We start from the raw sequence: 24,404 nt of genomic DNA on the forward strand, positions 1-24,404 counted from the left end.
TTTTGTGAACGCCGCTCTTCAGAAGTGCTGTACTCCAGTTTCACCTGCTGGAATGAATTAGGCACAGCCGCTTCAAACCTGAGCTGTGCAGTGGCAACTCCTTTATATTTCAAGCCATATACATCTGCAACATTTTCTTCTTTCCTGCATTCTATAATTTGCAGGTTTTTTTTTTATATGATTTTATTTGACGAATATTACCAACACTTTACCCTAGTGATACTGTGCACTTTCGGAGAACGCTAGCATCCACATGGCAGCTACTCTACCAAACCCACGACAACTCATATTAGAAAGCAGATCACGTAAGAAGGCAGTGGAGCAGACATGCAGATTCCCAACTACGGATTCGAGAGACCTCTGTACGTAAGACTCCCTACAACGGACTCAAACAATCCTTGTAATTGATGGGTGCGTGACACGAAACAACGCGTTAGAACTCTGAGCCTCAACTTCCTTGGACATCAGGCATTGCTCGTTTTCAAGTCACATTTGCCCTCACACCTGGCACCTCTCCCTTTGCGCGTTATCCATGGGCTCATGGATGAGGAAAGAGCACGGAAAGACACTGTGCTGTTTAGGGTGATCAATAACAGTGTCTTGAAAATAACACTTTGGTTTCTCTTTTTTCTTGTAAAGGTGAATGAAAGGTTTAACTTTTGTGGCTGGTTGTCGCACTGTCTAATCCCAGGCGTTCGTCTCTGCATCAAGGGTCTCTCTTTCCACACTGACCAGCAGAGTGACCTCCGGAAATCTTTGGACGTTCATCCAAACATAAACAACAGTTTCAATGTCCACGCTCACGTAAATAAAGAATAAATCTCTGCATAAATTAAGATCCCCTCTCAGAACCGCAACATTAGCAATCTCAAGTGTTACAATAACCAGCCTTCCCCAACCTCTCCGCGCTGCAAAATTGAAGAAATCTTTTTGATAATACAGGCAAATTTCCTGAATTTGCTTTCTGCTGGTGCCCCCCCTTCCCCCCGACTTCCTTCATGTTATCAGATTTTTTAAATTAAGCCTGGTAAATTGACTCTATTTAAATTAAATCTGTGATTCCCTGGCAATAACATAATTTCAGCACCTAGTATTACAGGATGAACGGCAGTAATCGTGAGACTCATGATACACTAATGAGCATTTTTAATACTGGGATCTTAATTTACTGAAGAAAAATTGCCTGCATAATCAGTCTACACGGTTGTTTTTCTTACACTCATCACCCCCAAAAAAAGTTAACTGACCCGTACAAGAAAAGTCAGAGGCAGGAGCTTGAGGAAACAACCCCTGCTTTCACTATTTTTCTGCAGAACCACATTCCCTTGACTAGACAATGAAAGAGAAATCTGGTCACAACCGTGTTTGCTTTGCACTAATGCTGTCAGCTTTTGAAAATTCAGAACTTCTCAAAAATTCAGTAGCATCGTACGTGTTTTTGTTGTTTTTTTATTATTTATCTACCTCGGCACCAGGGCATGTATTTACACCACAGGTCAAACGATGTTATGGGGTATCTGACGTTCCGTTGAAGATGCTGTATTTTAGGTCAGCAGAGGGCTCTCTGAGAAAAGAGTACGACGAGACTATGGCTACAGCAGGTGAACTAGAGCACAGTAATTCATAACAGGCAGCTGCTTCTGACCAAGGAAAGTATGTGGTCTTATTAAAAATTTTATTTCAACATCTCCCTCTATTATTTAATATTGGTTTTATTTACTTTCAGTATAGAAAATACTGACTGGGAAGTAAAAGTGACAGTGAACAAAACATTTGCAGGTATCCTGGTCAAAGCCAACAATGCTTAACTCGTCGTATTATGGTGGGACACAGCCTTACGCATCCCGGAAGTTACGGATTAAGATACGCCAGAATTATGGTAGCTTGGGACAATTACTCTGGAGTACAGAAGATCTCTATTTACACGATCATATGCTACATTTTCTACATGGCTCATGATGAGATTCTGAGGCGCTGTGAAATTAAGGTCAAAAGTATTCTCTTAAGTGATTACTTTGCATAAAATCTAATTTGTTGGCCAACTTTGTAATATACAGCACTTTGAGCGGTGAAAGTACATTTTCTATACATTTCATTCACAGCCGGGAGGGATCATTCATCCCACTGCCTTCAATTACTTGCATAAAAATGAAATTCATACCTCTCTCTGTTTTGTTTTCTGTTTACATGGAGAAATTCCTGTATTTTAAATTCTACTTATATAAAGTATATGGAAATATATATTTTGTGTCTATTCAAATGCATTCAGGTGAATCTTTTAATACATGTATATTAAAAAATATATATTAACTCAACTTCCAAGACAACAGCTTTACTGCGTTAGGTTTGGCACTGCCTAAACGAGCTTGTACTCAACCTGGTTGGTTTGGAACTGGGGCAGAGCAACTTCATGCCTGTGCAGAACCCCCAGGGTTAATGCTTACACCGTTCAAGCTAACTGTTCCTTATGTGGGCAGTTCAGCAGTGCAGAAGCGTAGCTAGGAAAGGAGAGTTTCTCAAATGCTTTACACCTTTTTTTTTTTTCTCACATAAAGAGAAATTGCCTGTCTTTGAAGCGCACAGGTAAGTAGCAATAATCTCGTGAAGAGTTTCTGATCATGTATTTCTTATTTACGCATGTCAAATTCTAGTGGTGCAAAGAAAGTGTCAAACTAACTTCTAGAAGGGCCACTAGATTCAAGGCTCTCGTTAAAAAAAGTAACTTAGAATTTTCCCTGGTGTGCGCAGTTATGAGCATGCAAAAGGATGTAACAGAACCTTCTTCTGCACTTCATAAGCTCCAAGTGAAGAGGTCACACCACAACAAGACAAATCTTTCCATCATTACAAACCCTCACGCTAGATTTCTTCAAGAGAAATTCAAAAGTTCGTTCTACTGTTAGTTCTTTTTTATCTCCAACTTACCTCCAAGCTTATTTATCCAACTTTATCTCCAAGCCAGACTGCTCTGGTTACCAGCTGCAGACTTTGAAAGTGACAAATACAGAAAATTTTGCTTTAAAGCTGAATGATTTGCATATAACATTCCCATAAACCATGATGCCAACCACTGCACAGAAAGTCACCTTTTAAATGCTTTCATTCTCTCACCTCCTTCAGGTACCACAGGAGGAGGGGGAAACCAGTGCCAGGTCCTTTTTAAAGAAGCGACGTTAACTGCTTGAAGCTGGTTATAGGCAGTCCTCAGGAAACAGATTTTGCTATTGTTGTGGTAGAAAGAGAAGTATATAAAAAAATATGAAGCCAAATTTCTTTCCCCGTATCAGAGGCAAAGATCTCTAATGACAACGATCACGTGCAGGAATTGCACCTTGGACAGACCTTTCCTACCTTAAACCAAAACTACATAGCTTATTTTTTTTTTTCCTTTATTTGCATGTGTAGTACAGACATTCGAAGGATAAAACATGCAGCAAGCTAACACTGCATACACTTTAGGACAAAAAATGTTAGGTACCAGTTTTCGGTAAAGGAACGAAATGTCATCTCAGAATAACAGACAAAATATTTCAGGGTAGATTCCTGCGTACTGGTATGAAAACCCAGGACGCTGAGATGGATAGCTCGGACATCATGCTCTTCCATGCCACTAGAGGCCTTCATTGTGTTTGCTACCACTTAATGAATATCAGTACCTTCCCCTGACTCGCGTATGTGTTTAAGACTCCCATCAGGACGTTCGCACAACCAGCCTTCCTTACTCGCGATACAGGATAAGCAAAGCACGAGACGATAGGACTCAGCCAGATAACAGATAATTTTATTAACGGCTGGCAGACAGTTGGCTGCGTCCTGCCTGTCGAGGAGCCTTACGAGTCAGACAGTGATGACGAGCAGATAATACAAGCAGCAGTGCAAGTCTGCATTTAATCCCCCAGGTTCACGAGCACTCTGCAGAAATACAGATCAGCCCAGCAAACAGTATGTTGTCTCACAGTCCTAATTAATCAAAGTGTCTTCTCATATGCTTCAAGATACATGCATGAACCAAGAATCTTCCTGAATTAGGACCAATCCCAGATCATACATTCAAGGACATCCAAGTACTCCCTAAGTTTCTATTTGATCTGAAAAGCCAGTTCTTCCGCTGAATCTGCAGGACTCAGGCTGAAACTTGTGGCATTGTTGAAAACTAGATAACAGTCAAAGGAGTGCAGTAATAAAGAAATCTGCAAGAAGAAGCTTCAACCACAGCTTTCAGTTTAGACCGCGATATCATCTTTTTAATCACTCCCCTTTTACAGAAATGGATTTGATTTAATTGAACTCCTAAAAAAAAGTCTCTAATCACACTTCATCAGCACGCAATTATTATTCAAAGGAAACCATATGTACTATTAGGCACTCTTAATTAAAATAATGCATCTAATCTGCTTCAGTACCTAAGAGTCATTCTTGATGTTCATTATTCTTTTTCTTCCATTATTGTGACAATACATTTTTTTCTGTTTTTCCTCATCTATCCCCATTCCATTTATACACTTTTCCACTGTTAACAATCACTGTATCAGGCCACCGAAATGCATTAATACGCCACCATCCTTAAAAACTCACTGCATAGCGTGACCTTCAAAATGAGTCAGACCCAACTATGGAGATTTGTGAGAAGAGGATGAGGAAATGCTGTAACAGGAACCTTAAACTATCCTCTGTTTTGCCTGAGTTTTATTTGCAATTATGATGTCTTCTAAGTGGCCATAACTGAAAGAAGAATGTACGACAGGCAGCACCCAGTTCTTAGAGAAAGAGAGACAAGATCTAGGGAGAACCAGGGACAACAGATGGAAGAAAGAGGAGTTGAAGAATCTGAAGAAAAGCATCAATGAGGGTTTGAGGCAATGGTTCCTTGAGGAACTGGGACAACATGGATAGTCAATGCAGCATAGACTGGACAGATTAAGCACTACAAAAAGATTCATGAGAACATTACATACTGAAGTCTCCCCATCCTCTCAAACTCATGAAAGCCAAGGTATTTAATGGTCATAGAGAGAAAATACTGTTCTGTTCTCTCTTGCCACCTCTTGATGCCAAGGTACCTCAAATTTTTCCACTTAGGTCACCCTCATCAGTGAGGAGTGGAACACTGACAGCTCATTAAACATGACAGACTAGCCCTGAGGGGGAGACACTAGTGAACCACAGTGCTGAGGATCCAAGGGAAGCTGAAAATCCACAGTTCCGTACTATAGAGCTCAAAGGAAAGGCCCATAAACATGGACAGACACGTTCCACTTCAGGGGAGAATGGGATGGGCAATATCCTGAGATTACCCCCCGAGACCAGGATACACTCAGCACCCACACAGAGGCTCAATCTCCCCGTCAGGCAACTACTTCAGCTGGGGATACATTCTGCTCTTGGACATACTCGCATGGCAGTTACCAAGCCAGAAAGGTATTTAAGCTTCTTATTGGTATCATCATTCAAAAATGCAATTTCTGTGAATTTTCCCCAGTACTTTTCAAATCCGAATATTCAATCTTCAACATATACTGTGCAAGAGACATAGAATAAGAAGTAATCAGTTGACTTACATTAATAATTTGAAATTTAAATCTCAAAAGGAGATCTCGTACCTCCTCCTATAATTAAATAGTATAACTTAACAAATAAAGGCGGGGGAAGACTGGTTGTTTTATTTTAAAAAGAAAACATTAATTAAAGATGAATATGTTTGGGACCGAGCAAACTCCCTTCAGGCTTGGGGAAAATGCCAAGTCTGACAAACTCTTTGAGCCTTAGGGAATCTCAGGTCAGTTTGATGAACCTACTGAAGTATTTTATAATTAGCTGGCGTGCTCCTGAGGCTACCAATTTACCTGAAAAAGAAACTCCCTCACCTTTCAAACTTGTCCCTGAACAACAATGAATAAAGACCTAACAAATACTGTTTCTCATCACAGAATATTTATATAAACAGAGAAAGAAAACTCAGAAGAATGTCCTGTGCTACAGAACGGCCCTCAAAATTCACAAGGAGCCCTAGCAATGAAACTCAAGCTATCTGAAGGTAGAATTGAGATTTATTACCACGTCTGTGGCTGTAATAATACACCTGTTACTAAGATAGTCACATTACGATGGCCATTTCATTCCACTGCACCCTATCTTTATGCAGGCTCTGTATTAAAATGACAAAGGCAGCACGAAATAACGGCAACAACAAAGATTAAATAGAGAAGCACATTTTAAAAGCATATAATCTCACTACACTGCAGGAAAGGTTACTGCTTGCTCAAACGACTGCAGTTACTGTTAAGGAAAGAAATAAAATCAATGTCTACCTCCGGTGCTGCACCATGGTTGCTCCAGGTACTACCTGTTTTAATTATCTTATTATTTCTAATCATCATTAGTGTCTAAGCACCGAAAATACATTACACATCTCAGAAAACAATTCAAAAGACATCTAACTCTACGAGGCTTGTTGCCTATTTTAAGCTCATCCGATAGGATCAAACGAAGAAGGGGGGTATGGCACAGCAAAGGCACAAGTTAGCTGAGACCATCTGACAAGCCTTTTTGCAAGAACAACTCAAAGCTCACCTTGTTGGTAAGCAGCATATTTTATTAGCTTCTGGTCTTGCTATTAATTCTATAACTTTTCTTTTGGCTCACCCGAATGCTTATTCGTCTTCAGTTTTAGATTAACTTTCTGGAACAAATGAGTTCATCGCAGGAGATCTCGATATGGGCAAACAGACAAGCAGACAAGTTTTGCCTGACAGGTAACAACAAGGATGGAGATCTGATGACTGTACTGAAGGAAGAAGACGAAAAGGACATTGCTGAAGAGACTGGAAGGTGGAAGAGAAGGTGTTTGAAAAAGGCAAAAGATTTCGAAAGCAAAACAAGTTGGAATTTGCTGCACAACATAAACAGGAGCCTGGGGAATTTCTGAAAGAGAAGATGGCAAGACTAAAAGGACAGCCGAGGAAGATCATTTTGGCAACAACACTGTAGATGGATCGCAGGGAGAAAAAAGACTTGGACGGCAAATGCGTCAAGACAAGCGGAGACTATAATGCAGGCAGGTGGTTTGATCAGGAGGAGAAACGGATGGATTTTTAGAAATATTATAGGATGAAAATGTATCAGAGGGAACTACTTAACAATGTCCTTCAGCGTACTGTATTAAGTGCGTACTCAGCGTAATTTCTCCATGTTATATAAAGTTCCAAATAAACTGCCCCCCAAACTGAAGAAGTACTGCAGAATATGGCACTGACACATAGGGAACGAATTAGTGGGAGCGCTGACAGCATGAAGTGATAGACGCAAGCATGTGTGTGCTGGTGCATACAACTTGCACATACAGATCAGAGAAAAACTCATCTCAAAGTTCTTCTGTACATTAAAATTGAAGACAGACGCAGTTACAGATAAAATTAGATTTTCAGACCTAAAAATAAATTAAGAGTTTGTAGGCTCTAAGAATTCCCGCGCTCCCCGCCCAGTAGAAAGGCAATATGTACAGGCATTTGATGTACTCTGAATAGCTTTAAACTAAATGTAAATAATCTTCAAAAGTGTTTTGATATCAAAGTGAAATTTCTAGAACGTTTTGCACTACGTCTACATTTTACATCAAAAATACAAACCACTATAATGTGGTTTTTCATTTGTATATTCAGAGAAACGAAAAAGCCCTACAGAAACTGTGATATACCCAAGAGATCACAACAATGCTGTAACAACTTCTGAACCCTAATTAAAAATATTTTCATCCAAGCCTCATCCAGTAATAAGGATATGGGGCATTTCTTGGGTGAGGAACTGATCAGAATGCACACTTGATACTGGATTAAAAATAAATAAATAAATTAGGTCTCATTTATGGACCTAATGAAAAAGCCAGGTTTTAGAATTCACTCAGCAACCAAAAGCAGTGGGTAACAAGTAATAAACTCTAAGTTTTTTAACACCTTTTAAACTCCATTTGCTATTATGAATACTGACCTCTTAGAATATCTGAGACAAGAAAAATGGAAATGACACTCTAAATCTTGTGGTTTCTAAGAGTTGCTAATTGCCTACTGCTCAGAGGTCACAGTCCACCGTCGGGAGCGTTGCCCCAGGAGACAGCGTGTGGCATCTCCATGTCGGTCTGTTCCCAAATTTTTATAAGTTCCACACTGAGAAGAGCAATCACTAGGCACAGTACCGGATTAGACCACTATATTATGTTGATTTTGGTAATATTTATTTTACCTCCAGGCCTCCAGCACTCCCTTGCACAAAACCCACAAGTCGCTGAGACAGAGGTTTAACTATAGGTCTTCGGTCAAGTTTATTTCCTTTTCTGCTTATTCTGCTCAAGTCATAACTGACATCGGCAAAAGAGGGGATGAAGGGGGAGGCTAGTGCCATCTAAACGGAGGGGTTTATTTGTGCAGAGTATTACATTAAAAGAGCCCATTAGCTATTAGTGATTATTAATCTTCAATTACAATAGTAGCCATATTTAACAAAAAAAAAAGAACAGGCGATGCTGCAAGTCATGAAAAAAGCCTTTTTAATTGTCAGCCCTGCTAGTCTAAAAGAGCTTTTGCCCTATTCATTCAGTTATCATTCCACAGTTTATAATTAAAGTGCTAATGTATATCAGAATTCTTTGATCTCAAAATAAAGGATTCTTTTACCAAGGAAATTAAGAACACAGTAGTTACAGGAAATTCAAGTTTCCAAGTAAAAATTAAAAGAAACAACCAAAAGTAAAGTAATGTAATTAAGGAAAAACTATTTTCGTTGAATAAGAGAAGGAAAAAACTTTGTGAGTAGTCATTCGGGATTGTGGAACAGTTTGTCAAGTAAAGTGGCAAAAGACCTTTCTCTTCATTTGTTAAATACAATCTAGAAAGAAAGGAGGGAATTGTACTGTACTGACAGGAATGGACCAAATGACCTCAAAGTTCTTTATCTTAAGCTAATGAGTAGAGGTTATTAATACGTCCTGAAATCTAACTTCAATTAGCATGAGTTATCGTGACGATTCATAGTAGCTCATCCATGGTATTTTATTTCCATTCTGATTTCATACTTGAGGGAAAAGATAGTCAGCAGCATGTTGTACGTCTAAATCCATGCAAATAAAAGGAACTATGTGTACTCACCTACAGTAGGTACAAGCGTTATCTTAAACACTCAAGGTCAGCAGAACTCTTAACGTATAGTCTCGTCTCTTATTGATTACTCTCGGTCTTACTGATTAAAGACAGTGACTGAAACCTGACTTTAAAAACCAAAGGAAAAATTTCCAGAATTACTTTTGGCTTTCAGTCTGCTGAGAAGAATCTATGTGGGTTGTTGGAGATATCACCTGGAGGAACACGTTTCCCCCCCCCAGGTTAGATGACAGGCACTAAAAAAAGCTGTTACCTAAAAGGGATAGAGTCAGCAAGATCCCACACCGCTTATCTGCCAGTTCCACCAGCCACGTCTGAAAATGGAACTTGAGCTTTGGAAAAATCTTTCAAAAGCAACTACTGGCTCAAAGATGTGAGGGGACATGAGACAACCTTAGCTCTTCCTCTGCTGCTGTCATCCCTTCACTCACACCCCGCTTCTCTGGAACAGGGCTCTTATTTACCTCACAGCGGGACAAAAAAAATAAAAAAAGTCAGCAAAGCCTAATTATATACGATTGCTACCAATCTGCACTCAGTTACAATGAGCTTCGGATTAGGCAGTTCAATACATTTTACGAACAATATAAACATATTACTGCTGCTGCTAAGCAGTGTAAAGGATGCGTTTTCCATTTTTTCTTCATTATTTTCTTTGAATTAAAACCACTAAGCCTTCCAAAAAAAGCAACACAACTCAGCCTCAGTGGACTAAACCAGCCAAAGCGAGAGAAAGTGAGCAAGAGCTTCTTTTTTAACATTAAAAATGTTTCTGTTAAAACCTTGTAACTCAAGTATTTCCTACGTGACCTCTAAAAGCAAGATTTCTAGTTCTGCTGCCTTTTGAGACACTGTGAAAACTAAGATTATTGGAACAGACGGTAATTTTAAAGTTATTAGTTTTTCATTCTCAAAGTCGCTGTTTAATCATTTTTAAGATCCAACTAGTCACTGGAAGCTTGAAAGTCCACTACAACTATGGAAATTAAGGCAAAAATAGTCCAGGAAACTCAGTTACGCATCAGAGGAGACTGCAGGATTTTACCATGGTATGGACTTCCCAACACTCTGCTTTATTCTGTTCTGCGGAAAATACAGGCAAATTATACACCCCAAAAATGAAAAGTTCAGGCACACGGGACTTTACTAACGAGTTGCTTAGCTTTAGTTCAAGTTGTTTGGAAAAGCTCAGGCAGAGATGGCAGAGAATAAATGGTCACTCAATTCTTTCTAATAAAGAAAGATTCCAATGAATTAAAGAGGACTCTGAAAGTCAGGCTAGAAAAAATATTTTCTTCTGTCAGTATTAAACTGTGGTTACCTTCTCTTCAAACAGCTTGAATCGCTTCATGTGTTCACATAAAACGCAGAAGTTAGTAGAAAGACTTAGCTTAATGTCAAGGATGCACTTTCTATAGTTTCTAGGAAAATTCAGGAAATCCTCTAAGCTGAGAACAACAATTTAGAAAAAGTACTGTCTTCAACACCCATGACCTTTGGAATTTCACTGTTTGCTCTGCCTTCTCATGAAAACGACAAGTGTTAACCTGGAAATCAAATAACTGTATTTCTTCCTGTTTACTTTCCAATTTTTCATGACTGCATCCGTGTTTCTCCTGTGCCTTGTGTGCGTGACTCCCAAGAGCTACGTTCTGACGGAGGAAACGCTGAGTTCCGAAGCAGTTCAGCGCTCCTCAGGGTACCACCCTGCCAATAGCCTCTAACAGAAACGCAGGAAAAGGACTACGGACAGGCATGTCCCACACCAAAAACAAATGCAAAAGTAAACTTTCACCTTAAGCTATTAACACAGAAATGAAATTAAAATAATCTCTCATCATAGAGATATTCTGGAGGAGGGTTCTTTACGTCCCTTTTAAACTGCTGTTTAAAAATTAAGGTGAGACCACTAACTGCATTGCTGTTACGTGTTTGAGTGTCTGGAATGTAACTTGCAAGTAATATAATGAAGAGAAACACCTGATTATGCAAGGTATTATATATTTCAGTCCTCTGGTTAAAAGGCATTTACACAACTTTAACTGATTACATTAGACAATGTGAAGGTAGGAAAAAATAAACGGGAATGAGGATATGGAAAGTGCTCGTTACCAGCCGCTTGATTGCCAAAGTGCTCTGTTTATAAAGCAGCCTTAAGGACAAGCCAGAAGCCCTCTTATGTACTGTCAGCGAAGACATTTTGCAGCGTCCTAGAACAATTCCAGTCCGTATGTGATGCTGTAAGTAAGCAAATTAAGAAGACGGAGAGCACAACCAGGCTGGAATACCTGCAGTGTCACGTTGCTAGATCCCTTGAACACAAATCGAATCCGGAGACTCATTTTAGTCTCATGTAAGAAGGGTACCGACTTCAGCCTAATCCACGTGGAACAGCGAATGGCCTTTTCCAGCTCGTACAGGCTGAGTATCCGGCAAATGATCACCACCAAGGATTCAGACTGATGCTTTACAGCAGCGAGGACTGTGATAGTATTACTTTGGTCAATTATGCCTTTGCCTTCCAAAAGTACTAAAGCTTTCCGACGTTTCGCTAAAATCCCTTTTTCTGAAGTACAATAAGAGGCATAATGATACAAACAGCTTTAAATGAGATACCGGGCAGTCATGAGAAGTAAAGGCTATATTTTAAGGCAAAGAGGTGTTTTTTGTTGTTCCTACAGTCTTCTAAGAAGACCAACTCTATTTCTATGATCTGCATCAGTGAAACAATTCAAGCTGAAGTCTACAAAATTTGAAGGTTTTTAATGAAATGAAACATATTTCAGCAGCGTATGTCACAGCTTTTCCAAGTAACACACTAAGCACGTAAACATTCTCCGCTGAACAGAAGCAAGTTTTTAATTTCATTTATGCTCATAGTTATCTCAAACTTACACGTAAGTCTTAATAGTAACTGAGACCAAGACAGCACAAGCGGCAAACAGCAACGTTGCGCTTTCAATACGGTGACACAGTGAAAATCACAGAACACGGAGACACACTATGGGCTTTTGAAAAAATGCTTCTTGACAGCTTCTGAAAAGCAGCACCACACCAATACCTACCCAACCACACGTCAACTAGACTTACCAAATCATATCTTACTGTGTAGCGAAATTATTCCTAAACAAGAGCTAGGCTACTGGACAAAATATCTCACAAAAGCAGCACAACTGAATTCTCAATTTAGTGAAAGAACGTGGCAAATTTCTTGTTATCGTTTCTACTTCTTTTTGTCCTCTCCAAATGCCAAACCAGGGTAAAACTCCACGGCCTGAACTACAAGCAGGAAAAAAAAAAGTCTGAAAATTGGATGCACTGAGCATAACTACACGTTTCCATTTTTGTGTTCCTCACCAAGATTCTCACCTCCTTGCTTTGGTTTCTAATTCAATTTTGAAGCACCTCAGTGACTATAAGAATCATTAAGATCGAAGTCAGAACTTACTCCTGGGCAAAATATACAATAATCTTCATAAAAAGGCAATAATAAGCAAAAATAATCAAAGCTTCCAGATTTGCTGTTACTGAAAACAATATGGGTTTTCACAATGTTTCTGTGTAAGTAGCACATCTGGGAGGGCTGGTATCTTCAAACGGCTGCCAACTACAGTCTGACTAATCGTATGCTAATCAAACTCAGTGGGCAGCTGTGGTAAAATGCACTATACAGAAAGCATCACATGCTTTTCGGCTTTAGAAAATTATTAAAATAGCCTACGTACAACATACGAGCTCACTGAAGTTCAGTGTCTTAGCTCTGGCCATTTGGGGATATTAGGCCCGTGCTCAAGACTGGAATGTGGCGGTCAGCACAGCTCCACCAACATAAAGCAAACCAAAACGACCACGTTCAAGTCCCGAGGAGAAGACACTCCTAGTCTTCAGCTTCGCTTTCCCCCAGAGACCCGGGACAGGCAGACGTACAGAGAGAAACGCCCATAAATCGCATCACTTCACTGCTAGTGAATACATTGGGAAATAACTTCATGCACTCTTAATATTTTCTAAGGGATTGCCACTTTAAAAACTTTGTATATATTTTTAAGTATCGATCTTTTCTGCTTTTAGAAGTCCACCAGGAAAACTTAACCAGCAATTTATTGTGCATATAAATGGAAGATGAAAAGTAGATTGTTAACACTAACACATCATCTGTTTCTGGACAGGCGGAATGCATAAGACATTAAATGGGACATGATTTATAGCTCTTTATTTTGGAACTAGAGCTCAGTTCTTAAAAACGTGCCCATGCAGCTACTGTCTGCTGTTATACAATGCCACTGGCCAAAGCTTGTCAGAATTTGGGGGCTTCTGCCAATGTTAGAAGCTGTCCTCTCCAGCTAGCAAGAAAAAGACTTCTCTTGCTGAGTAAGGCCTCCCGACTCCCAGGACACGGTCTCCCAGCGCTACACTCACGCGGGATGAAACGTGTCAGCCAAGCACCTTTTTAAAAGCCCTTCACTCTCCTGCAGTGCGGTCTGGACCACAGTGACGGTAGAGCCCAGCAGGAAGCACAGAGAAAAATTACATGTTCCTTATATGGGTCGAGTTTTGCTTTTAAATAAAAGACGGTGAATTTCTTCTCCGACAGCTAGTCAATGAGAGACTGATGATATAGTAACTCCAACAGTATGATGAGATAAAAGCACTTGCTGTAGATTCAGACGTTGACTCTACCCAAGCATCTTAAGATTTATTTTTATTTACTTCTGTTTCACAAAGAAAAACAAATGGCTCTAGAGTATCCTTGTCCTTCCCTGGCAAATACAGATTAATTAAAAAATGCGATAGATAAACAGAAGCGAGGTTTTAAATGGAACTGTTTCATTAAAAATCCGTTGTATCTGTTAACTACATAATATTATTTGGAAAAAACACGCTCTCTGAGGTACTGTAATCAAATATGTTACGGAGTGCTACTGGCATATTTGCTGTGGCAGCATCCACAAAAACATGGTCCAAAATACAAAAATGGAAGCTATGATATTTTTACATTGTTTCCCATTCCATCTCTTTTCACAGGGGTGATGAGAAGGTGCTCTAACGGGTAGTTTGTGTTGTGCAGGTCATGAATGATCTTGTTTTGGATACACTCTACAGAGATGGATGGATTCCTATGGGCTTTGGTATTCATGTTTAGAAGTCGATGGGAAGTTCAGAATGAAGACATAAATACTATCGTACTCTTGTTCTCTTCTTTCCTGCCATGACTGAGGTTTCCAAGTTACTTTTTTACTTCTAATACAGTAAAGAAGAATGCAGTAATATTTCTGTATGGAGTTACAGCCTTTCACATCTCTAGACATAAACAGGAGCGATCCGATTTCCAACAGAAAAATCAGTGGAACAAGAGCCTTTCAAAGAAATACAGCAATATTCTTCACGGGGTAGCTAACAATCATGTCAACGTTGCATTGCCAATTCAATATAATAAGGCATAATGGGAAATTTTGAAAAGAAATTAGCTATAATTTCTGGATTTTTTTTTAAAAAAGCACACATTCAAACACAAAAATCCTTCCAGTGAAGGAGGTTTTAAAGTTCTGAAGTAAATGAAATCTTTATTTTTTTTAATTGTTTACTTTAACAAAATCTACTTAACATTTAATTTACTTAACTTTTTTTCACATTTAGCTAGTTTTATGTGGGTTTGATTGATATAGCAGCACTGTTTGGAACAGCAAATAACTAAGAATGCTCTATTTCAAATGTGGCGATGAAAATGAAGCACTTAGAACACAAGAGTTTATATCTGTAACACACGTTATCTGGAAAAAACCTGTTACATAGAAAACAATTAGAAAAAGTTTCATGACAAATACTTGTTTCTCTGTCCTGAGAGATTTTACAAGATTGTTTCCTGCAAGAGAAACGCAAATGAAAGATTCCCAAATTGGTGTGGAAAAGGAAAGAGAGGAGTCAGAGAAGTTTTGATTAACTCATATCCTCAACTTTCAGAATTCAGTCCTCCACATTATGCGAAATATCTACGGAGTTACAAGCAAGCTTTTTTATTTTTATATATTTTTTTGAAATCTTGATACAATATCATTATGGGTTTGGTACTTCAGCATAGGAAGAAATGTTTCATTCTCTTTGCCTTATTAGGTCTCATGTGAGGCTCCTGTCAGCTGCAAGTTTGTTCAGTTTATCTCAAGAAAAAAGGAAGAAAAAAGCTTAAAATTTCCCTTAGATATGTCAATCAAAAGGATTGCACTGGCTGGAACATCAAGTTCAGCAGAATATCATTCATGTCAGTTAAAGCAGAATCTTTATGTGTCCCCATTTTCTTCATCCCTTTCAGACAAGATAATATTTATGTAAAAGCCCAAACTCACCCTGCAATTACCCCCAAATCAAACTGTGCTACATAAAGGTATTCGGTCAATGATTCCAACGTTTCACGTGTTATTTTCTTAGCTGAGAAGCACTTCCTTTAGGATCACAGTTTCATAAAAGATAAATAGTATTCAAATTTGAATTGGCCAGGGAGAGCAGGCCTGACATTCAACCTTAAAGTGTCTCCTTCCTTGTCTGTGGCAAAATTATTAAAATTCCAAAATTCTGGTTATTTGTCTCAGGTTCTTCTGCAGGCTATGTTCATTTATATTCAAATTTACTGTATTTTTTTCCGGTCATGTAGTAAATATATACTCCGCGTTTTCACTTTCTTTCATGTAGCTATGGTTTTATTGTATTTGCAATAGTTGCTAAACTAAACAGCACATTGTCTTTGATTCTCAGACATACCTGTTTTAATGTGCTCATATAATTTTACAATCTTTTATTCATTATCATGTTGTCTTTTTTTTTTCCTCACAATATAGCTGTTAGGAATGGCAACTGTTAATATTTGAGACTGCAGGAATTATTATTTTTTAATGTCAAAATAAAATTATTGATGTTTAGAGATGAGAGCGCTGCTCGAGGATCACAGCTCTTTCTCTACCGCAGCAGCTCACATGAACGAGCCAAAGAGGAACACCCATTTCAAGGAGCTTTTAAGCACTGTGTCCTGTGGTGCTGATGAACGTGGTGCCACCTCATGCGATGTGACATATCAGGTGGTAAACCAACTGTTATTTCATTTTGCTGTGATTTTCAATAAAAACTAGTGATAGAGTTAGAGATACAAAGTGTGTTTCTCACAGAGAGTTTAGCGCTCTCATATTGTAAAAGCTTGTTAATGCTGATATTTCTAGAGCCAGTTGTCAAACATGTACTGTGCCCTGCTGGGGTACCCGGCTTAAAAATCCTGAAATTTCACAGAGCTGGCTTAAAACTCACCAGCACTCCCATTCTGGACTTGTGAACAGTCTTAGGGAAAAAGCATAGCAGAAGGCACCCGCATAAACACAGTCCTTCTGGTTACAGTCCGTATAGCTTTCTTTCAAAAACCAGATATTAATTTCTCTTTCATTTACTTATATAATTTCCCCAATTAAATAAACTCCAATCATTTAACCATAGCTTGTGCTAAGCAAACCACTTTGCAAAAAACGAATAGCTCAACAAAAACTCTAAAGCCCAAGGAACGAAACAGCAAACCACTCTACAACTCAATCCAACCAGATCAGTGGTTTGATTTAACTCTAGACCACTCTCAACCATTCTTCAACATAGAGCGTAGGAACTGATTTTTCTTTAGGTACTGAGCAACACATACAGCTGCATTATGAAACAAGTTTATAAATGGTAAATAAACAAAACGGTTACCTAGTAAGATTGGGAGATGCAAGTCTGCCTTCCAAGAGTTCGCTTTTCATTAACTCACCATAAACACTGCCGCCACTGAACCGGGAAAACATTTTTAGGAATTTCACCAAAACCTGTACTTCCTTAAGAGTTAAGTAATTAATATCCCTTAGATCTTCTGCAAATACTGTCCAAATGGATTTACAATAAATAACGATAACAGGTATGTAAATCTTACCAATAAATCCTAAATAAAGTTTTGATTTAGACATTTTTCCTGTGCACTTTACATGTACAAGGAATAGATTTATTTGTGAATCAACACTCAGCTGTTAGCATCAAAATTAAAAATACAACCCTTACACATTAATTCTTAATTAGGTTTTATAAATTCCAATCAGAACTTCCACAGCGAGTTCCTGAAGTCCAGATGTAATAATGAGTTTCACAAAGGGCTTCGTAATCTGGTTCTCGTGCCTTCCTTCACAGCTCAGAATAAATCACACGCCAGCCACAAAGCACCCTTGCTTTTTTGAAAAGTGGCAATTTGTTATTATTTGTCAAGTTAAGCCACGGTGCTTCTACAATTCTACTGAAATAACATCAACAACAAACCCGGAAAGGACTTTTAAATTTAATGTATTTTAAGCAAATCTAAGAATTAACTTGCAATAGTGTATGTGAAGAACTGAATTTCCTCAGGCCAATTTCAACACCCTTTCAGTTCAGATTTCAAAGCCTATCAAAAATTATGCCGCTGCCGAAATAACTGTTTCTCTGCTACTCTCTGCGTGTACTTCTCACTGTCAGCCTTACACAGGCATGAAAACTTACACAGCAAATCACATCTGAGAGCTGAAAACCAAACAAACCCCCAAAGCAAACCCAACAACAAACCCAAATGATTGCTCTTCAGTCCGATCGAACTTAATCCTGCTCCCTCGGTGGTAGCAATTCAGATTGGCTTATGGGAACTGCGAAACTATAAAGGCAGCCCCATTCAACACGTGGATGCTTCTGATAATCTTAATTATTCCATTAGTTTCAAAGGCTATCGAAAATCCAATTCCAATAGCAGATGCTAAGAACTTGACACTCAGCTCAGAATTTGATGGAATACAGGTGACAGGAGGGGAAGAGGTAGTAAATCAGAAGTGATGTGTCAAAGACAGAGGGAAGCAAGCATTTCTTGTTATTTTAAGAATTTTTTACTTTTCCTGAGATGCTTCTAAAAATAGGGAAAAAAAATTGAACTGGAAATGTAAAATTTCAATAGCGTTCTTCCAAAATAAGGTAAATAAATTATATTAAAAACAAAATCTGTAACAGTAAAACTTTTAAGGTTACTACCTCTTTTGTTAAGTACTTATATAAATTACGTTTTACTTTAATTATATTCAGATAATTTCTTATATTACGTATAGACTTTGTATTACAAAAAACTCTTTTGCCAAACCCTCTCATCATAGAACAAAATCCCCAAATCAAAGGTGATAATGTGCTGAGCCACAAGCTCTGCTCATAGAAGGGAACGTTCTCCTTATTTCTAGTGAAAATAAAGAAGAAAAAAATATCTCTTTTTATGTTGCTTCGATCAATTTTGCTTTTTTATGATACCTAAAACTTCTGTAGCAGAGCATTTATTCCACTGAGCCTTATCAAGTTTTTCAGTTGCATAAATTTAAGTATTGAGTCTTTTGTCTTCAGAGTGCTCCTCCGCTTCCTTTTAAGCTTTGGGGCTGAATTCCCCTCTCAAGCGCAGCAATGTCAACGTGCCGTAGTACTGGATGATTGCTGATGGGATGCAGAATATGGTTTATAATTTAATTCCCGGATAGGTCTTATATTCACAAAGCAGAAGAAAACTACACATTTTGTTTTGAAATATAATGAATTGTATTTGCAGCTGCTGCCTCTCATTTTGCACCTGAAAACCTGAGAGTGCATCCGCACTTATGGGCTCAGATACTTTGTGAGCAGCTAAAAATCTGACCAATATTTTTCTTTATACACACACGCTTCACGTAGACCGTTGCCTCTTATACTGGTGGAAGCCAGAGTGAACTCCAGGGAAGTACACTGAAATAATACTATAATGGAAATTAGATCTGGACTCGTCTGTTTACATCATACTCATTTATCTGACAGAGAGCACTAATCACGAGTTTTAAAAAGCAAAATCTGAACGATCAGCACAGGCTGGCACCCTGACAGATGCAACGATGTTACTTAAAATTAGATTCCTCAAAATAGATCAAGGGAAAAACTCACAGAGGAAATAAATAAAAAATTAAAGTTATCCAGTCTTCACCTTTGTGTTCTAAAACTTTTTTTTAAAAAAATAAGCAATAAACCCCCTAGAATCATGAAGCAGTGCAACAGTAAGTCCATTTGAACAGAAACCAGTGAATTTTTGTTTGGTTTTTTTGTGCCTTGGTTAGTTTGGAAAGTTGGGATAAGAAGTCTGCCAGTTTGTATACCGAACGACTGTAAGTACGTTGGGCTAGAAAGCTCAAATAATGTTCAAGTGCGCGATAGCTAAGAAAAATAATAATAAAAAAGTGTTACAGTTAAAATATCTTATAAAAATATAGAAAATATCACTGAGCAACCAATCTTTTGTAACACGTCTTTTTTTCTGGCAATGTATTTGGGTTTTGTGAAAAGAGAGTGTTTGTGTGTATACATGGCTCAATTAAGGCAGTAAAAGCACAATTTTGCCAATTAAGTCCTTTAATTAAAAAAACCCAAACAACCTGACTTAAAAACTCATTAAGAAAAACTTAACACGCAGATTGGGCTACTAGTCAATAAAGGAAGGCTATTTCTCTGAAAGCCACTGCCCACATTTTTGCCCGGAGTTATTCAAGTATCAGAAGTTTTGAACACTTATCCCAGTTGAAGTGAAATCTCTACGGCTGCCTCAGAAAGGGAGCGTGTTTTAGCGTAAACAGATGACACGTTCACTCTAGAAGGGTTAAAATCAGTTTGTATTCAACTATTTTCATACTTACTTTAATTACATGTTGGAAACAAGCGCTCCTTTCTGACAACACTGACCTGCATCATCCTTAGTACATGTCAACTTTAATCTTACCTTGATGGCGCAGCTGATTTTTTTATCGGATGCTCCGAAATTCCAGTGAGCTTTCATGAATTTTGCTGGACTAGCCATGCTATTCTCCCCGTCCAGGCAGGTCTGAGATAAGTGGCTGGACAGGCTATGATCTTTGGGCAAATTACTCTCCTCGACTACAACATATAGTGATGAATTGTGCCAGTATTCATCTACATATTTGTCAGTTTCATTACTCAAATAATAGAAACCGCACATTCCTGATCTCATCAGAATGAGAGGAGGGTATCAGAAGTTATTAACAAAAGGCAATCATAAAGTTCATTAAATTTGATCAGAAAAAAACCTGAATCATGAAATTTGAAGTAAATTGTCTTAACATCATCCACATCAGATGCCAAAGTACTGCTATTTACTTGACCGTTTAAGAATTAGAAAGTAAATGTTCTCCCTTCAGAAATTAATTCTTCTGAAGCTGTCAGCACACACGTGTTGATGGATCACATCTGACGGTAGCAAAATAGATTACTTTATTGCTTATCTGTAATAGTTTAAAATGGAATAAGTAAACTTTAAAATTATCTTGGAACACACACATGCATTATCCATGTACACCCACTACTGATACATCTAAGCAACAAAATAAATCACAGAATCAGAATAGTTTTGGTTGGAAGAGACAAGTAAGATCACCAAGCCCAGCCATTAACCTAACACTGCCATGTTACCACTAACCCACATCCCTCAGCACTTCACCTACACGTCTTAAATACCGAATATCCCAGACAACAACTCCCTGAGATTCAAGAATTAGCACATAACTATAAGAAAACACTACTTTTTCGTGAACAGTTCTTCAAAGGAAGTATCATTTAGAACACAAATTTCTTCAAAATAAGGTTAACAATAAAACTTTATCTTTATTTCTACATAATCATATTATTTTAGATACGGAAAAGGCTGCATCATACTAGAATATACTACTCCATTACTCGAGAACAATTGCTATTCTTCTTTCTACCCTTCTATAATGTTGCTTTGCATTTACTGGTTACTGGACTCTTAAAACATTTTTAGGTCCAAATGCTGTACTTCGTCATATTATTTTAAATTTTGAACTAAAATTATTTCGACAGATAATACAGATGCTGTATCTTTGAAAATCAATATTATATGTGCGTGGTTGGAATTAGGCTGCAATTTATGAAACTCCTGGCCATTAGTTTTACAAGAAGGTACTAAAATAAAAAATAGCTTCATAGCCAGTCTGTGATCTCTGCTTATAAAATAGAAATATCATTTCCACAGTAGGAAAGTACATATTTTATATTGCTTTGGCTTTACGGTTAGATTGCTACGGACTATACCCAGCCCCTGGCCCACGGGGCTGCCGGTGGATGGGGAGATCACTCCTGTGGGCTGACTCAAGGCCACGCGCATTGCGTTAACACAGGGGCTGGACTGAACTGGTTCTGTTGGACTCCAATGGAAATGGAAAGGATCATACTTGAACTCCTAAGTCCCAAAGGCAAAACTGATCAGTGGAAGTCCAAGCTTATTTGCCTCTGCTCCTTTTTGCTATCCAGTGGGAATACTCTTATCTGCCACGTGACTCTGGCAGCTGGAAAGCCCTATTCAGTCACTAGAGAGTCACCTTTCTTCAGCAGGGATACGCTCAAGAAGGTGGGGTTTGCTTTCCTAAACTACATCCTTAGACTAAACTCTTATCCACATGGTTATCACTTATTTTCTGGGGCAGAGAATTAACTGCTTTTATAACACAACTGAACTAAGACCGCGTTTCAGGCTCACAGAGGTGAAACGGGGAGACAGACGGTGTTCCCTGCTCATCATCGCTGCTGAACAGAAACTGCTCCTCTCAAAGGGACCGAGCGCATCATAAACCCAAACTCTCTGACATTATCCCAAGATGGTCTCTTCCCTTGTACAGACTGAAATAAGAAGAAACAGTTTAACTGTCTCCCCTGTTTCTGATATAGGATCTTCAGTCCACAATTCTCTGAAAGATACTTCTACCAATTGTAGCTTAAAGCTAATCACCTATTCTTAGCCTAATGTTAATTGGTCTAATCTTAGCTGCTTTAATGCTAAAGCGTCTCAACAAACTGGCAGTATTTTTTTATTGTTATTGACCATGCTTGTAATAAAAACAGATCAATAAATGAGATGTTCTTCCTGGGATTTTGTAATACCTTTAGTTTATATTCTTTTTTAAGTCATAATTTTTTTTAAGTATTCACTAGTTTTGTCTCACAACTTTTATGCTTTACAAAATTCTTCACATTGTCCAATTGTGTTTGAAAAAGACTTAGTTCATGGTAATTTTGCTATCCTTCATTTTAGGAGATCTATTACAAAAGTTGTAACTGTAATTTTTCAGTTATATCTGATTTAAACACCTGCATATCAACATCTTAGGAGACAGATTAAAAGAAAACAAAGGACAAGAGCAAACTACAGTTTCACAGACTGGATTATGTTACAAAAATATCTTGAAGATTTTTATCACTGAGAGTACAGCAGGTGTCTCACATACAACCAAACTTACCAAACAATTGAGAAGAAGAATTTCAAATAAAGATTATCTGCCACTAGAATCAGATTTTCACAGCACATTTGCAATGGAGGCATCAGAGATTAGGGCTTTTGAAATGGGCTCAGTCACTCCTATTACTGCCACATGGATCGTAGAATGCAAGTAGAGAACCTCATGGTGCAGCGTATTGAACCCTGAAGTTCCAGCTGTTTGTTTTGCCTCTTGACCAGTAACTAAGGGCTAAGCTTCCAAAAATTTAAAAAGTCTTCTTAATAGAAATTCTACACCATACACGTTGTATATTCAAGCTTGTATAACCTTTGGACCGTTTTCTTTCTTTCTATGGCTTGAAGAACTCAAATCTGCAACTTCCATTACCCAAAAGCATTCTATAGTGCGTCTAGGCTACAGGCCGCTCTAGATGCACGTCTCATACATCCCTAACAGTGAAGATGCAGCAAAGAATCTTGAGTTACGCTGATTTTGGAAACAGAACAATGAAAAAAAGAGGAGTGTGTATTTGTACCCTACCGATTAGCGTGTAAGTGGCAGTCCTACCTTCCACAATGTATAAGGTTTTCGCATTTAATAGTGTTGATGTAGAACAAAGGGAATTCTTAGAGGGTTTGTGCTTTGCAGCAGTTAGAGCTCCACATTCCAAAAAGACTACTCTAGTGAATAGCCCTTGTTCAGGCTGCAATGCTCAAAAAAAGAGTACAATTTTCATTCTGATGTAAGTTTGTGCTTAATTTTCACTATTACCTTCCTGCAGGCATCCCACAACTCAGAGCATAATGGGTTCATTCCTAGGAGCATTTTTCCAGGACTCACATTTCTTCTTATCCACTGTACAGACATTTAATTTTGGTCTTACACTCCCCCCTCTGGATGGCCACGATCCCGAGAAATGCTCAGCACCAAGAGGGTGGTTCCGGCAGAGTTCAGCTATCAGTTTGATCCTAAAACAGCTGTTGACATTTAAAGAGAAGATTTAGAATACCGTGGATTGGGCTAAGTGTCCTGGAAAAATCTGACATTTTAAAATTCCTTAAGGGAAACCAAATTATTGAAAATCTGGTTTTGAATTCAGAACTGAGCTCATGAAGGAAACTTCAGCATCTGTAAAGCTCTGGTGTGTTTGTAGCTATGTCATGGAATAAAATAAAAAAAAAAAAAAAAAAGACAAAACTTGTCAATAATACATTATACAACGGTACACCAAAGGAAGTTGTAAGTATGGTCTACAAAGTAAAATGAACAAATAAACACACACCTTAGCAGCTGCACTCCCCCAGGTATTTCTGCAAGTTGTTTACAAAAGCAGTTCATTCAATTCATAGTACTTAAGCAGCTATTTCCACCTCTGGTTAAAAAGCATTTAAGCAGATACTTAAGTTCCACTGACTTGACCTCATATTAAGTCAAACAAAAAAACAAGGAAAAAAAAAAAAAGAGTCGTTACTACATTATTATTATTAGAAACTGTTTTAAGAGGCACACTCTGGGGAAAGGACTGTCTGATTTGACATCTTTGTCAAAAGATCTGAAGACAGAAAAGAGCCAATCCAGTGAGCTCATAGGACAGACAGGATACTTGTAGAATACTCAAAGGAACTATTCCTCTAGAATACCAGTGTCTCGTTTAAAGAAAAATACATCTTCCTTGCACAGCCACTAAAGGCAGTACATGCATGCCAAGAATAAAGACTGCAACTTTGGCAGATGAAGTATTTGTTAACCAGTAACAAATGCCTATGGTAGTAGTGATGCTAAAGAATGCATTCATGGAATTATACTCTTGATAAATTCAGTAACTAAGTGTGTGAAGAATAGAATAGTGGGAAACAGGGGAAAATTCAAATAACCCCAGGCACAGTCCTACCTATTAGAGTAGCAAGCTTCAGATTGTTTTTTTCAGCTGTTG

General features: G+C 38.2%; 1 protein-coding gene across 13 annotated transcripts in view; it reads right to left on the minus strand.

Moving 5' to 3' along the window:
* The window catches only part of NAALADL2 (N-acetylated alpha-linked acidic dipeptidase like 2), a 647,972-nt gene that overhangs the window by 200,240 nt on the left and 423,328 nt on the right, over window positions 1–24,404 (minus strand). The window contains exon 15 of one of the 13 annotated variants that reach the window (XR_008467121.1): window positions 23,243–23,448. The exons of the other annotated variants lie outside the window; for them this stretch is intronic. The gene's annotated coding sequence lies outside the window, so the exon portion shown is untranslated. The remainder of the gene's footprint in view (window positions 1–23,242; window positions 23,449–24,404) is intronic. 13 annotated transcript variants of the gene reach the window in all.

Source organism: Rissa tridactyla, chromosome 6 (assembly GCF_028500815.1).
Source record: "Rissa tridactyla isolate bRisTri1 chromosome 6, bRisTri1.patW.cur.20221130, whole genome shotgun sequence".
NCBI lineage: Eukaryota > Metazoa > Chordata > Aves > Charadriiformes > Laridae > Rissa > Rissa tridactyla.